Below are 13,431 nucleotides of genomic sequence, written 5' to 3'. Positions count from 1 at the left end.
CACTCCACGTCTGTTAGACATGGCATCATGTAGCTCTCAACTGGCTTCCCCTGGAGGCAAGAATACAGCTCAAACTAGCATGCATCACGCACAAAGCTTTATACTCTAACTCCCCTGCATATCTGGCACAGAAACTTGTGATCTCCGGAGTAACAAGAAACTCCCGATCTGCCAGAGACCTCGTGCTCCAACCTGCACGCTTCTGGGGAAAAAAACTTACAATCGAGCCTTCTCCGGGGCTGCTCCAAGAATATGGAACTCTCTCCCACCCGACATCAGAAGAATCTCCACTCTGACTCGCTTCAAAAATGATGCCAAAACCTTCCTTATGGGTACATTTCTCGTTTAAATGTTGCCTCAACCACCACTATGGCCCGATCTATGGCTGTCCACTGCCTCCCTTTGGACTACCTAGTCACCCCATCAGAAACTTGGGGCCTGTCTTGAATAATTGTAAACGTAATTTGTAAATATGTTATCTTGTCTTGAGTAATTGGTTATGTAAACTGTAAATACATACTCTTCTTTCCCTTACGTATCTACTACTCGATCTGTTACTGGTTGTTTCTAAGCCTGTCTGTATATTGCTTTGCTCTCCTGTAAAGCGCTCTGATACCCTAACAGGTCAAGTTTGCGCTCTATAAAACACATAAATAAATAAAAATCATGTCATAACTTTTATATAACAAACTAGTGCCCATCTGGGAAATGTAGCCTTCATCTGCTTCAATTGAACTAATGCACATGATAACAATATTTTATAAAAGGAAAGCCCAAGACTGGAAACGTGTTTGGTGTCCGAGGGGTGTACTGACCACACTAGTTATAAACCTGATTGATTAAGCAAAAAAGTAGAAATCTAAAGAAATACAATTATTTCATCTTATAAGCTAGGTAATGGGAAAAGATTTTTTTTCTCCATCATTGAGATGTAATTTATTGGACTTATTCTGAATCTGTTCCAAGCTGAATTCAACATACTATATCCTGGATGGTGGCATTTCCTATCCCATTGACGACTTAATCCTGAGCTATCTGGCGAATGACAACTCATTTGAGGATTAGAAAACTGACCATTGACAAATGGATTTGAGCCACTCTTTATTGATCACTGAAACGTTCTGTTCACCTGGAAGAGAACGTCGTGGGCAATAAATAAGACAAACTGAGTCACAGACTCAGAAAAGAAAACACAGGAGTGAACCATAACTGGAGGAGAAAACAGGACTTAATGGAGAGATACCAAGGAGACATAGACTTCTGATGCAGGACTTGGTTTTAAAAACAAATATTGTTGAACCCCTAATTAATTTTTATAACAAAAAACATATTCAATAGGATTCCTGCATCTACTCTGAAGAGTTCCTTTTTCAGTTCAAGTAGATAGTAGATGCGGGGCTCACTTACTGCCTTTCTGAAAACAATGTCCGTCTTAGGGTTTCTCCTCTGGGGAAAGGCAACATGTCCAGTTGCTCAAAGGTTGATACATGGGTAAAGAGTGGGGGTAATTCTTTAATATTTTTGGGATCAAGATGTCTCCTTCAAGATCCCTGGAAATGAGGTCCAAATAACAGCCTTTGGAATCAGAATGAGTCCTTCAAGGCCTTAGTAGCAAAAGCATTCCAAAATGTCTTCGGAACAAGATGACTCCTTCAATTCTTTGGGAACAAAAACATTCCATCCGTTTTTGATGAGTAGGAGGTCTTCTTCAAAGTCTTAAGAATCAATGGCAATCCAACAGTTTTTTGGGAATGAGGAGAACCTTTTAAGGTCAATGGAAATCAATACAATGTATTTGTCTTTGTGTTAAATGGTAATTATTCAAGGTCTTTGGGAATAGAGAATGATTCATGGACTTTGGGAATAAGGAATAAGAGAAGTACTTCAGGGAATTCAGATTTAATGGATTTCTTCAAGGATGTCCTTTGTGAGGCCATCATTAAAGATCTTTGGTGCCAATGACTATTCATTGATGGCTTTGCAAACAAGATAAATTATCACAGTGTTTTTGGAAAAGGAAAATGTGTTCAGGTCTTTTGAAGTTTGCTCAGTGTTCTGAGGAAGATTAATAATTATTGGTGATCAGTGTGGGTTAAGAGAGCATTGAATGCTCTCTTGGAGGATCACACAGATTACCTTGGGAGCCGTGCAGATTTGGGGAGGTCTTTGGTCCTTACGAAAGAAGGGAATTTGCAAAGACATTGAAGCAAAGGAAATACTTGAACATTCTTGACACAATTGAAATCCCTCAAGGTTTTGCATGAACAAGAGGAACTCTAATATTGTTGGGAATTAGAGAAGTATTCCAGGATCATTGCAATCAACATCAACCTTTCAAAGTCTTTAGCAATGTGGGGGCTCCCGAAAGTACTTCTGAATGATTGGAACTTCTATGCGGTGTTTGGGATTGCAATTTGCATTCGTACAAATTTCTTGATTAAGGTCTGTCTCAGCTCTTCATGGTTGACATCCTGAAAAGAGAAATAAGTTACAGTTACAAAGTGATCTTATTTATGATATGTTGTATGAGATTACTTCCATTCGTCACAGACACACACAAGAGCACCCCTCAGTCCATAACAAAGGGGCATCCTTCCCAATAGTTCATGTTGTTTCTTAAACTAACCTTGGATTCCCATTGATGTTCTGAAAAGAGAAAGGCATCTTTCACTTTTTTTATATTACCCTGTATCTTTTTGTAGCTGTTGGTGTTTATCTGCCAAGTGTATTTTACAGGTCCCCTGAAAAAAAGGTATTCTCGGGTATTTTAATTTTGTCAATAACATGCTCATTTGTTCATTCTAGTGCTGTTTTTACTGTGAGAGGAGACTCCTACTTAAACATGCTCAGTTAGCCTCCTTACACCAAGTCTATTTAACTCCTTGGTAATTTGTTTTTTAACTCCTTCCATGATCATAACGAGCTGAGCTCGCCATGAGGCACGGTGCTCGTGTGCTCATAACGAGCTGAGCTCGTCATGAGCCATGGAACGCTCACACGCGGGGATAATTCCCCTGCTGTGCTGAGCAATCCACACAAACGGGTGTGGCCGTGACGAGCTGAGCTCGTCATGAGCACATGAGCACTGTGCCTCATGACGAGCTGAGGAAGGGAATTACCCCCGCTGCGAAGGGGTTATAGGTCTGGCTTTACTGTGCAGCTTTTGCCTGACCTTATACTATCACCAGAATAAGAGCTATAAGAAGCACTACTAAAAAGCAGTTAAGACTTTGCCCACATATTGATCTTTCTCACCAAAGGTTTTTGATTGGGCAGAAGATGTGTGCTTCCATTAAAAAAGAGTGCAGGACACCTTATGCTCGATACACTAGGCAAGAGTTGGTATGGTGACAAGCCAATGATCAATATTGATCTGATCTTAATGAAATGTTACAAAAAGGTTAGTAGGCCTAACTTATTTATTGTGAAAAGGATATGTTAACCCCTCCCATGCTCATGATGAGCTCAGCTCGTCATGAGCCACGTGGCCGTGAACTCATGACGAGCTGAGCTCGTCATGACCGTTGCACCGCGCCAACGCGGGGATAATTCCCCTGCTGTGCTGGGCGTTCCATTGGAACGGGCGTGGTCATGATGAGCTCAGCTCGTCATGAGCACACGGCCACCGTGGCTCATGACGAGCTGATCTCATCATTAGCACCGGGGCGCTGCACGTGCCCCTGCCCCCAGCACAGCAGGGGAATTAGCCCCGCAGTTAAGGGGTTAAAGCCTGCAGACAGGTCATTTTTAATATGGAATCTCACATATTGCTATAGTATAAAATGGTTTTGGTTTTGGTTCCCCTCTGACAAACCCTGAGTGTAGAATATTTGCACTTTGATAATCCTTGTCAATCCCCCTTAGGAGGCGTTGTATATTGTTCCACCAAATGTAATGATGTATATAATTGTAATTATATGACATGTATGGCTTATTTGCGCTCTGTGGGAAAGATCCATATGCTAGCCCTGAGTTGGTTAAGGTGACTAATAATAAATGTTTTAGGCCTGATTAGTTCATTGGCAAATGCTATGCCCGATGTCTCCGGTCTGATCTGTTTATTATGAAAGATTACAACAAAGGCAATACGTTTAAATTAATATTATGAAAACCATGTATATTTTTTATTTTTTTTATTTCTGAGTTTTATATAGCGCGGGCTAGATCCGAAGGTATCGGAGCGCTTTACAGCATTTGTCAAGTGACTGTTGAGTATACACAGAGTTGTAACAGTAAACAGAGCATATGTCACGTAGCATTCGAATGCAGAGTAGTAGTAGTAGTAGTAGTCATAGTCGAAGGGGGGGAAGGGTGCAGTTCAAGGGGAGTGGGCTTGATGGAGTTTGTTTTTATCCAAGTGATTGGATCTTCAGTTAGGTGCGGTTCCGTTGTGTGTGTCCGTTGTCACGTCGAGAGCGCTCAATTAAGAAAGAGCACTTTCAAGGAGGTGGTTGTTGTCCATATGATGGTTGAGTTAACGGAGAACAAATTTTTCTAGTATTTTGGCTAAGAATGGGAGATTGGAGACAGGCGTGAAGTTGTTGAGATCGTTTGGGTCAGCGCCTGCTATTTTCAGTAAGGGTGTTACTTGCCAGATTTTGAGGAAGTCAGGCATGATTCAAATTTTCAGGGAGCTGTTTATAATCTTTGACCAGAGTGGGGCTAGGGAGAGTTTGAGTGTTTTAGCCAGTTGGGCAGGGAGGGTGTCTTCAACGTGTGGAGAGGGTTTGGATTCGGAGGTTAATTCAATAATTTCAGCTTCAGTGATGGGTTCGACGGTTTTCCAGTTGTTTGTGGATTGACTGAGTGGGTTCCTGTCTTCTCTATTGAGGGGCGGACCATCATTTGGGGGTTAAAGGCGATCCTCTAGAGAGAGCTCGATCTTTAATGTTCTTTGCATTTATGGCCGGATTGTTATTACTCTGTGTCAAAGTCCTTAGACAGGTATTTTGTCACGTGGAAGTTCAGAGATTACCATAGTAGTTCATTGGTGCTAGTTACCCCCTCTGAGAAGCCCTGAAGGTACAAGATGTGCGCTGTGATATATCCTGTTATATCCTCCTAGGGGGGTTGCTTATTGTTAGTTTCAAGTGTCGTTTTGTTCTCATTTGGTATTTTATGACTGTTCTGACTAAAGGCTTCCTTGTGGGTAAACCTGTGCTCAATACAGTAGGTCTGAGTTGTTTATGGTGAAAAATCAAGGATAAAGACCATAGCTCTGTTTTGATTATTGGCAAAATGTATGTCTGATGCCTTCAAACTATTTATTATAAAAGGAGGTTACAAAAAAGCCAGTAAGTTTGACCTTCTGAAAAACACATGCTGGGGCCAGTAGGCCTTCGAGGCATGTATTAAAGCCTGTTGACAAGCATTGTAATACATGGAACCTCACAGATTACCATAGTAGGAAACGGTTTTGGTGTGATTACTCCCTCTTGCAGACCCTGAGGTGGAGAATTTACACTTTGATAATCTGTGTTAGGTCCTCTCAGCTGTTAGGAGGGGTTTACATTGTTTTGTAACTGTAATTTTGCTTTTTATGACCACACCTGAAAGTTGCCTTTCGGGGAAAGCTGGCGCTAGCTATGGCGATAATGCAGTGTTAAAAGCTGCAGGCCTGATTGGTTAATTGGGAACTTTATGAAAGATTACACCAAAGGCAGTAGGGGGGAATGGTGGCAGCTCCTCCGCTAAGGCGGAGGAACGTCACCCCACTGCTAATTCAGCAGTGCATAAAAAAAAAAAGAAAATGATAATAACAGGACATTATTGTCATCTTCTTTTTCTATACGGCACTCGGAGTCGGGCGGGAGTGGGTTCTGTGATGCCAGAGCAAAGTGATGAGTGGTTTGCACTCCTCTAGGTGCGCATGATGGTTTGGCTATACCTTTTGGCCTGCCAAACCATTATGTGCACTTACAATGTTCTCCACGGGGCAGTGTTGCACAGCCCCATGAAGTAAATGCCCAGCCTTCCAGGCACTGCCTGAATGACCAAACATGCCGCTCAGACCAATCACGGAACTGCTTATGCAGCGTCGTGATTGGCTAGGAGAGTCCGAAGGGTATGCTTACACAAATTGCTAAGACTTAAAAATGGTAGAAGAGTTTTAACATTGTTGATTATCTTGCAGAGCTGCAAGAGTCAAGTAGAAACTATAACTCATAGTCCACAGAGAGGGCACAGTGATAGAACTTGAGGAAGTTATCGAAGTCATAGGAGACGCAATAGTCAATATGTATTTGAAGTACTCATTATTTATATGTTCAATTATTCTTTATTTCAGTGGATCTTAACTACTGTGAATGCCTACTTTATCATTACTGCAATGTGGGCCCCCCACTGAGTAAATTCAATTCATAAGCTTTATTCGATTATTCAATAAACAATCATAAAAGCACACAGAATATAAAAAGACAATCAAATTAAAATTGTTAAAAGAGAGTTACAATATACTACAAGATATTGAACAGTTCAGTTGAGAGGAATACCATAGACATAGCAGCAGTTGATTATATAAAAGGCAAAATTAGAATTCCAGGCTTTTTCTAATGCACACTGATTTTAAAATAAAAGTTGCAGTAAAAAAACAGATATCCAAGGTATCAAGTGCAAATAAAAATCTCAGGGCGTTTGCAACTGTAAACACAGAATGTTTCTTAAAAAGAGGTTTGAGATAACAAATACGGAGGTGCAAATACAGGGGGCAGATTAGCATAAAATGCATCGTGCTCTGTTTGGAGGTTCCATCGCACGGGCATGGGGATGACGTATAGTATTTCATCCGAGGGAATGCCACCAGGTTATGGACTATGCCCAATCTCAGCCTTGTAAGAACATACTGATGTGACTGTTTGGTAATTACTTTTAAATACTTAGGCATGCCATAGCCTTCCTCATTATTAGATTGATAAAATACATGAGTTGTTAAATGACTACATTTATCTTGGCGCATTTTAGATTTGTTCCCCAGAAAAACACTTTTGACCTCCTGTTTAGGTATATTGATAGCACATGTGGGGTCACTAAAAACATCCAAATCAAACATTTCCTTATAAGATGTTAAGACATATTTCAACCAGGGGATCTGGCGGACTTTGTCCAAGCGAAAACAGTCTTGTATTATTCGCCTGGTAAATACTGTTTCATCCTTGGCCCAGATTGACCTCTAAACCATAAGTGGTCTCAATCCTGTTAGGTCAGTCAGATATTCCAGCCCCACCTCTTTATGAATCAGTTCGGTAGATGCCGAGGGGGGAGGCAAAGGAGTCTCTTAAGGAATGTATTTTCAGCTACTTGCAAGTCCCCTTGATTCCAATGTCCCCAAACTCCTGAACCGTAAAGAGCAACCGGGGCACATCTGTGCCGGTAGACATTTAACATATCAGGAATGCGACGACTACCTAATTTGGAAGCAAAACGAAAAACTCCTGAAGACCCCTTGCCCATCTTGGCCTTAATATTAAGTATCTCTGGGGCCCACAACCCATTATTGCTAAAAGTTATACCTAAATAACAGAATGTGTCCACAACCTCAATTCTATGATCCTTAAACTGGAATGATTTAAGTTGATTCACCTTTTTCCCGCAAGCCATAATAAAACTTTTAGAATTATTGATTTTTAATTTCCTCCCCTTAATAAAATCATAAAAGTGATTCATTAATTTTTGCAGACCTATCGGAGTTCTCGAGAGTAAGACAGTATTGTCAGCATAGAGCAGTACCGGGATAGCTTGGCCCTCGACTTGAGGAGCATCATCTTGGACCTTCCTCAAGTCGGATTCCATAGCATTTATAAAAAGGGAGAAGAGTAACGGGGCCAAGACACAACCTTGCCTAATGCCGGATTTAACCTTAATCTTCTTCGTACATTCCCCCGCTAGGCCGAAGCGAATCTGTGCTGACAACTTGTTATATAGTCTGGCTAAGAAGTGAATTATAGCAGCTGGGCTCCCATTTCGAGTAAAGGTGGACCATAGGAGAGTATGATCCACCAGATCAAAGGCACTAGAGAGGTCTGCGAAGCAGAGAAATAAAGAGCCCTGCTTAGCTTTGGTATATTTCCCAATGACAAGATCTAAATTAATGCACTGCTCAATAGTGCCGAGACCCTTACGGAAACCAAATTGGGAGTCCGCAAGGATATTGTTGGCTTCAGCCCATTCCTCTAGTCGTAACAGTAGGACCCTGCTCATAATTTTTAACGAAGAATCCAGAAGGGAGATAGGGCGGTAGTTCTTGGCCTCACCTCTATCGCCCTTCTTATAAATCTGCAAAATTATGGACTCACTCCATGTGGAAGGTGTATTATCACTAACGGAGGCATTAAAAACCTGGGTCAGGAGGGGGCACCAAAGCGCCGTATCGGTCTTATACAGGTCGACCGGAACTCCGTCCGGTCATGGGGCCTTCCCCCCCTTGCTGGTGCGGATAGCATTATCAACTTCAGAAAGTGTAATCCCCAGAGGTTGTATAGATCCTAAGATAACAGCACTTGAACTATCATGATCCTCTCTGGCAGGATCGAAGATTCCTGTAAAATATTGGACCCAGTTGTCCTCACTAACCTGGGCTGTTAAAACTGGAAATTCCTCCTTTTGGAGGAATGGGCTGTTAACAGTACTCCAGAATAACTTACTATCACGCAGCTCTGCCGCTTTAGTCAGGTTGTCCAAAGCTTCCTCTCTAAGCTCCTGTTTTCTACGGGTTAGCTGTTTTTTGTAGCTTGCCCTGAGGTGTATAACGGCTTCCCTGTTTCTAGGGTGGCTTGACAGTGCCCTCTTTAGTTCTTGTAATGAGTTCGTACAGGCTCTGTCAAACCAACCTACCGATGCCCTCTTTGATATACCCTTAGTGATGGTGGGGGACCTTTTAATTATTTCGCCGAGTTTTTCGAAATCGGCGATAATACACCAAGGGGCAGCATCATCATCAAGGCAGCGGAATAACTCTTCAGAACCTGCTCCCACTATTTTCTGCAACAATTTATCAGAGTTATCCCCACACCATTTGATCCTAATACCATTTTGCCTGCAAGGGGTAATTTCATCAATAATCCTATGCTTAAGTGTGGGCATAGTCCCCCAGATAGAAGTCGACATAGTAATGGCATTGTGATCACTAAGACCAAAATCAACAATGGTAGGAACGGCACAGAGTGGAGCGATATGCACCGAGATCAACAGATGATCTATAACGGTGGCGGCGTTCCTCCCTATGAAAGTCGGCACAATATTACCCTCTTTATCCACAGCAGGTTGAATGATTAACAAATCAAAATTTAACAAAAGGGTATTAAGGGAGTCGCCATAGGGTGTATGAATAAAATGGGCCCGATCCTCTCCATTAACCCCATCAAACCCACATACATTTGTGAATGAGTAGGGACAGATTCGAATATTGAAGTCCCCTCCCCAGACAATATCATAAGGATTATGAATATCCCTACAAATTTTCCTGACAGCTGACTCAAGTTCATTTACAACACGGGTACTAGTGGCGTCAAACATATTATTGTAGTGATTAATTAACAAGGTGTCACGGCCCCCTCTTTGTTCCAGCCATAGTATTTGTGAATGGAATCCCACAATAGAAAGGGATTTCACATGTACTGGGAAGTTGACAGAGAGTAGAGTTACGAGCCCACCTTTTGCCCTACCCATAATAGACTCTTGCGCTGGACAGTTATAGGACACAAAGCCATCGAAGTCAATATCTGTCGTAGACCAGGTCTCTTGTAGGCAGAGGATGAGTCAAAATAGGAATTAGGGGACCCTGGCCTAAGCAGTGTCGATGATTTGAACCTCAAACCAATACACAGAACTCACAGAAGCAAGAATTCATCAAACAAATACACAAATTATTAAATCATTTATTTAATTAAAAAAACAATCTAAAAACATCAAATTTAAATTTTAACGGGTTAGAGCTTTTTAAAATTCAATTGAGGCCACCAATTCTCCATACTATATTTTGTTTGATACACTTGCACTGCTCCCACAAATCAATCTGAAGATAACAACTTAATTTTTAACCTCATGTTTCAATTTTCTTCACGTTTAGAGAATGTTTTATAATGTTCAATTTTTCATTTTGTTTCTTTATATATACTTTGTTATTCTCTTAATAATTTCTAATTTGCAAAGCAGTCATGGACCCCTTGAGCAGGCGTCATGGAGCCCCAGGGGTCCCTAGGGTCCCTCGTCCACAACTTAAGAACCACAAATGTATTACAAGTGCTACAGCAAAGTAAAGAGAGTTGATTCTGGCTGTCAAACCACATCCTCTTCCCTTCCAATGGGAGCCACAGTCCTGGGAAAGTGGTGTCACTGCAGTCACTTCTCCAGAAAGCAGAATGAAATTGCTCCTCTCCAACAGATACTTGTTGACGTGGTGGAAGGATATATGACACTTCAGCCAATGAAAACCCCAGAATGCTCTTCAAGTTATCAAAAATCAGGTGTACTCTGATACCAATCTGCATAACTTTAAAGGTAGTCCGGCCCTTGCTGCCAATTGTACCAAGTTCATAACTTGAGCTTGAGTCTGAAAATTCTGAACATCTTGAGCTCACTATAAATGCACCCCTTAAAACACAATCTTACACCAGTCTACTCCTAAAACAACAACATTGTGAGCACGTAATGCATTTTTTTTTACATTTTAAACGGTGGTCGAATATGTCTGTAGTTTGCAGACTTTAACACCATGCGTGCGGTGCAGATTTCCGCGGTGCGCTGAAAATTTCAAAAACCCGCGGTTCATGACGAGCTCAGCTCGTCATGAGCGTACGAGAGGTGTACCTCATAACGAGCTGAGCTCGTCATGAGCGTCTAAAGGGTTAAATTAATCCTGCAGATTTACAGCACACCTATATGATGAGTGTTGTTCTCAAACTACGGAAGGGGAGTTTCATAGTTCACAAATTTAACAGTAGACTTAAGGGCTTATGTATGAAAGCCTTGCACCGCCGGAGAGTTACTTTTTCTGCCTCTTCGGTGGCACAAACCTCTCAACCATATCTATGCAGCCATGCAGAGCCACCTTTGATGGATTTGCATGGCCTCATAGATATGGAGTAAAACAGAGCAGAGCAAGTCACTGCCTTGCCTTACACAGTGCCAGAGAGGCAGGTATTCCATGGGCGTTGCAGTGAGTTTTCCCAAGCAAAACCCATAGATTTTGATGCTGCCCAGATTTACTCAATCATGTAAACCTAGAGGCAGCGCCTAAACCTTATGCCTCCCTAGAGCAAGCATAGCGAGGAGAACATTTTTAATTTCTCCTCATTCTGCAGCATACATGGAAAGAAGAAAATGCCTCTCTGGATTGTTTTGTGCAGGAAGGTGCCCCTTCCTACACAAAAACAATCCTGCAAACAACGCATTGCACCATGGTGCAAGTGTGCCTGCATTGGCGCTAGGCCGAAAATGGTGAGCCAGCGCAGGTGGGAAGGGACAGGAATGCATCGTATTTCATTAAGGTACATTCCTGCCCTTTCACTTTGGTGTTGGGCAGCGCTGCAAGATTATTTGAGGCTCTTTCCTACACAAATTACCCATATATTAGGCCCTCATTTTATAGTTTGTGAACCTGCAACAGAGCCTGAAAACTAAAGTAGGGTGACCATGTGTCTACACGTTTTATAGTTCATGAACCCCAGTACAGAGTCCGCAACAAAAGAAGAGGACTCAGGATGGGTCGACAAAAAAACGAGTCCACAGACCCTGTATTGGGGGTTCGTGAACTTCAGAACCTTGACACGGTTGTTGGCGTATGACTGGGTTTGCAAACTGATTTTGTAGACCCTGCATAATAAACATTTTTTTTTTTAGAATTTGTAGGTGAATCCTTTGGTTCCACCCCCTTCCCTTTTGGAAAAACCCATTCCTGCTTTATATTCTATTTTATTTATTTTCCAGGCCTTTGAAAGTTTCCTTCATTCTGTAAATGCAGCGCCAGAACTTTTTTCTTTTGCGACCAGCCAATAAAAGACCTCAGGTCTGCAAACTCGATTCCGAGTTTATGGACCAAAAAACTATGATGTTTGGCCTATTTAATATTTATTAAATTTGATTTTGCAAACTGTCCTCGAGCAAAAAGTTTGATTACAGATTACAAACACTAGTCCATGTATCTCTATAATTTAATTCTTTCAAGCACACTGATACATTTTATTATTGCTAATTTATCTAAAAACTACTGACCTGTTTTGCACCAAACCAAGCAACTTCCCCATTTAAAAGTTTGTGCAGGAGGTGGGGGGTGGGTCATTGAGTGATCTTCACTTCCCATTTTATCCAATGGTGGGGAAGTATTTGTTGCCCTCTACTTGCCATGCCCAACCATTGAGAGATGTTATCCTCCAAACTGCATGTCCTCTCTCCATGTTCGCCCCTGCATTGCTCATTCACAAGGTGGCAATGGGGGCTCTTAACCATCCTCCCGTCTTTGGCCAAGGGCGAGTGTGTGCATGTGTTCCCAGGGGCGTAACAAACACCCCCGCAGCTCCCCGCGGTGCGAGGGAGGGGCAGTCTTCAGTACATGAAGGGGGCCCCCTCAGCTCATCGGTAGAGACCTGTGAGGGGATTTCTCTCATGCAGCTGCAGTCTGCAGCCTGCTCTGAGATCCTGCTGACCCAGGACTGAAGAGAAACAATGTAACAAGTTAGAGTGGAGAGAGAGAAAGTAGAGAGAGACAGTGGAGGGAGACAGTGGCGAGAGAGTGGGGAGAGAGCGTGGAGAGAGTAGAGATCGAGAGTGGATACAGAGTAGAGAGAAAGAGAGTGGAGAGAGAGAGTGGAGAGAGACAGTGGGGAGAGACAGTGGAGAGAGAGAGAATGGAGAGAGAGTAGAGAGAGCGAGAGAGAGGAGAGAGAGTGGAGAGAGAGACAGTGGAGAGAGAGTGGAGAGAGAGAGTGGAGAGAGAGAGAGTGGAGAGGTTGGGGAGAGAGAGTGGAGAGACAGTGGAGAGAGAGTGGATAGAGAGTGGAGGGAGTGGAGAGAAAGTGGAGAGAGAGTGGAGACAGTGGAGAGAGAGAGAGACAGTGGAGATAGAGTGGACAGAGTAGAGAGAGTGAGAGTGGAGAGAGAGTAGAGAGAGAGTAGAGAGAAAGAGAGAGAGTGGAGAGAGAGAGAGTGGAGAGAGAGCAGATAGACTGCCTGACTGACTCAGAGACTGACTGGCTGAGAGACTGACTGTGAGAGAGAGAGAGAGAGAGACTGGATGACTGAGAGAGAGTGAGACTGACTGACAGAGAGAGAGAGACTGATAGAGAGAGGCAGAGACTGACTGACTGAGAAAGAGAGACTGATTGACTGCGAGAGAGACTGACTGACTGAGAGAGACTGACTGAGAGAGAGAGACTGACAGAGAGAGAGAGAGAGAGAGACTGGGTGACCGAGAGCGACTGACTGACTGACAGAGACCGA

The 13,431-nt window shown here is 42.6% G+C and overlaps 1 protein-coding gene across 1 annotated transcript in view; it reads right to left on the bottom strand.

Moving 5' to 3' along the window:
• Window positions 1–1,086: 1,086 nt before the first annotated feature.
• The window catches only part of LOC144824823 (twist-related protein 2-like), an 84,447-nt gene continuing 72,102 nt past the window's right edge, over window positions 1,087–13,431 (bottom strand). Inside the window, exon 2 of the mRNA XM_078683817.1 lies at window positions 1,087–2,471. The gene's annotated coding sequence lies outside the window, so the exon portion shown is untranslated. The remainder of the gene's footprint in view (window positions 2,472–13,431) is intronic.

Source organism: Lissotriton helveticus, chromosome 3_1 (genome assembly GCF_964261635.1).
Source record: "Lissotriton helveticus chromosome 3_1, aLisHel1.1, whole genome shotgun sequence".
Taxonomy (NCBI): domain Eukaryota; kingdom Metazoa; phylum Chordata; class Amphibia; order Caudata; family Salamandridae; genus Lissotriton; species Lissotriton helveticus.
Note: the sequence above shows the minus strand (reverse complement) of the source record. Positions and strands in the feature narration are given on the sequence as shown.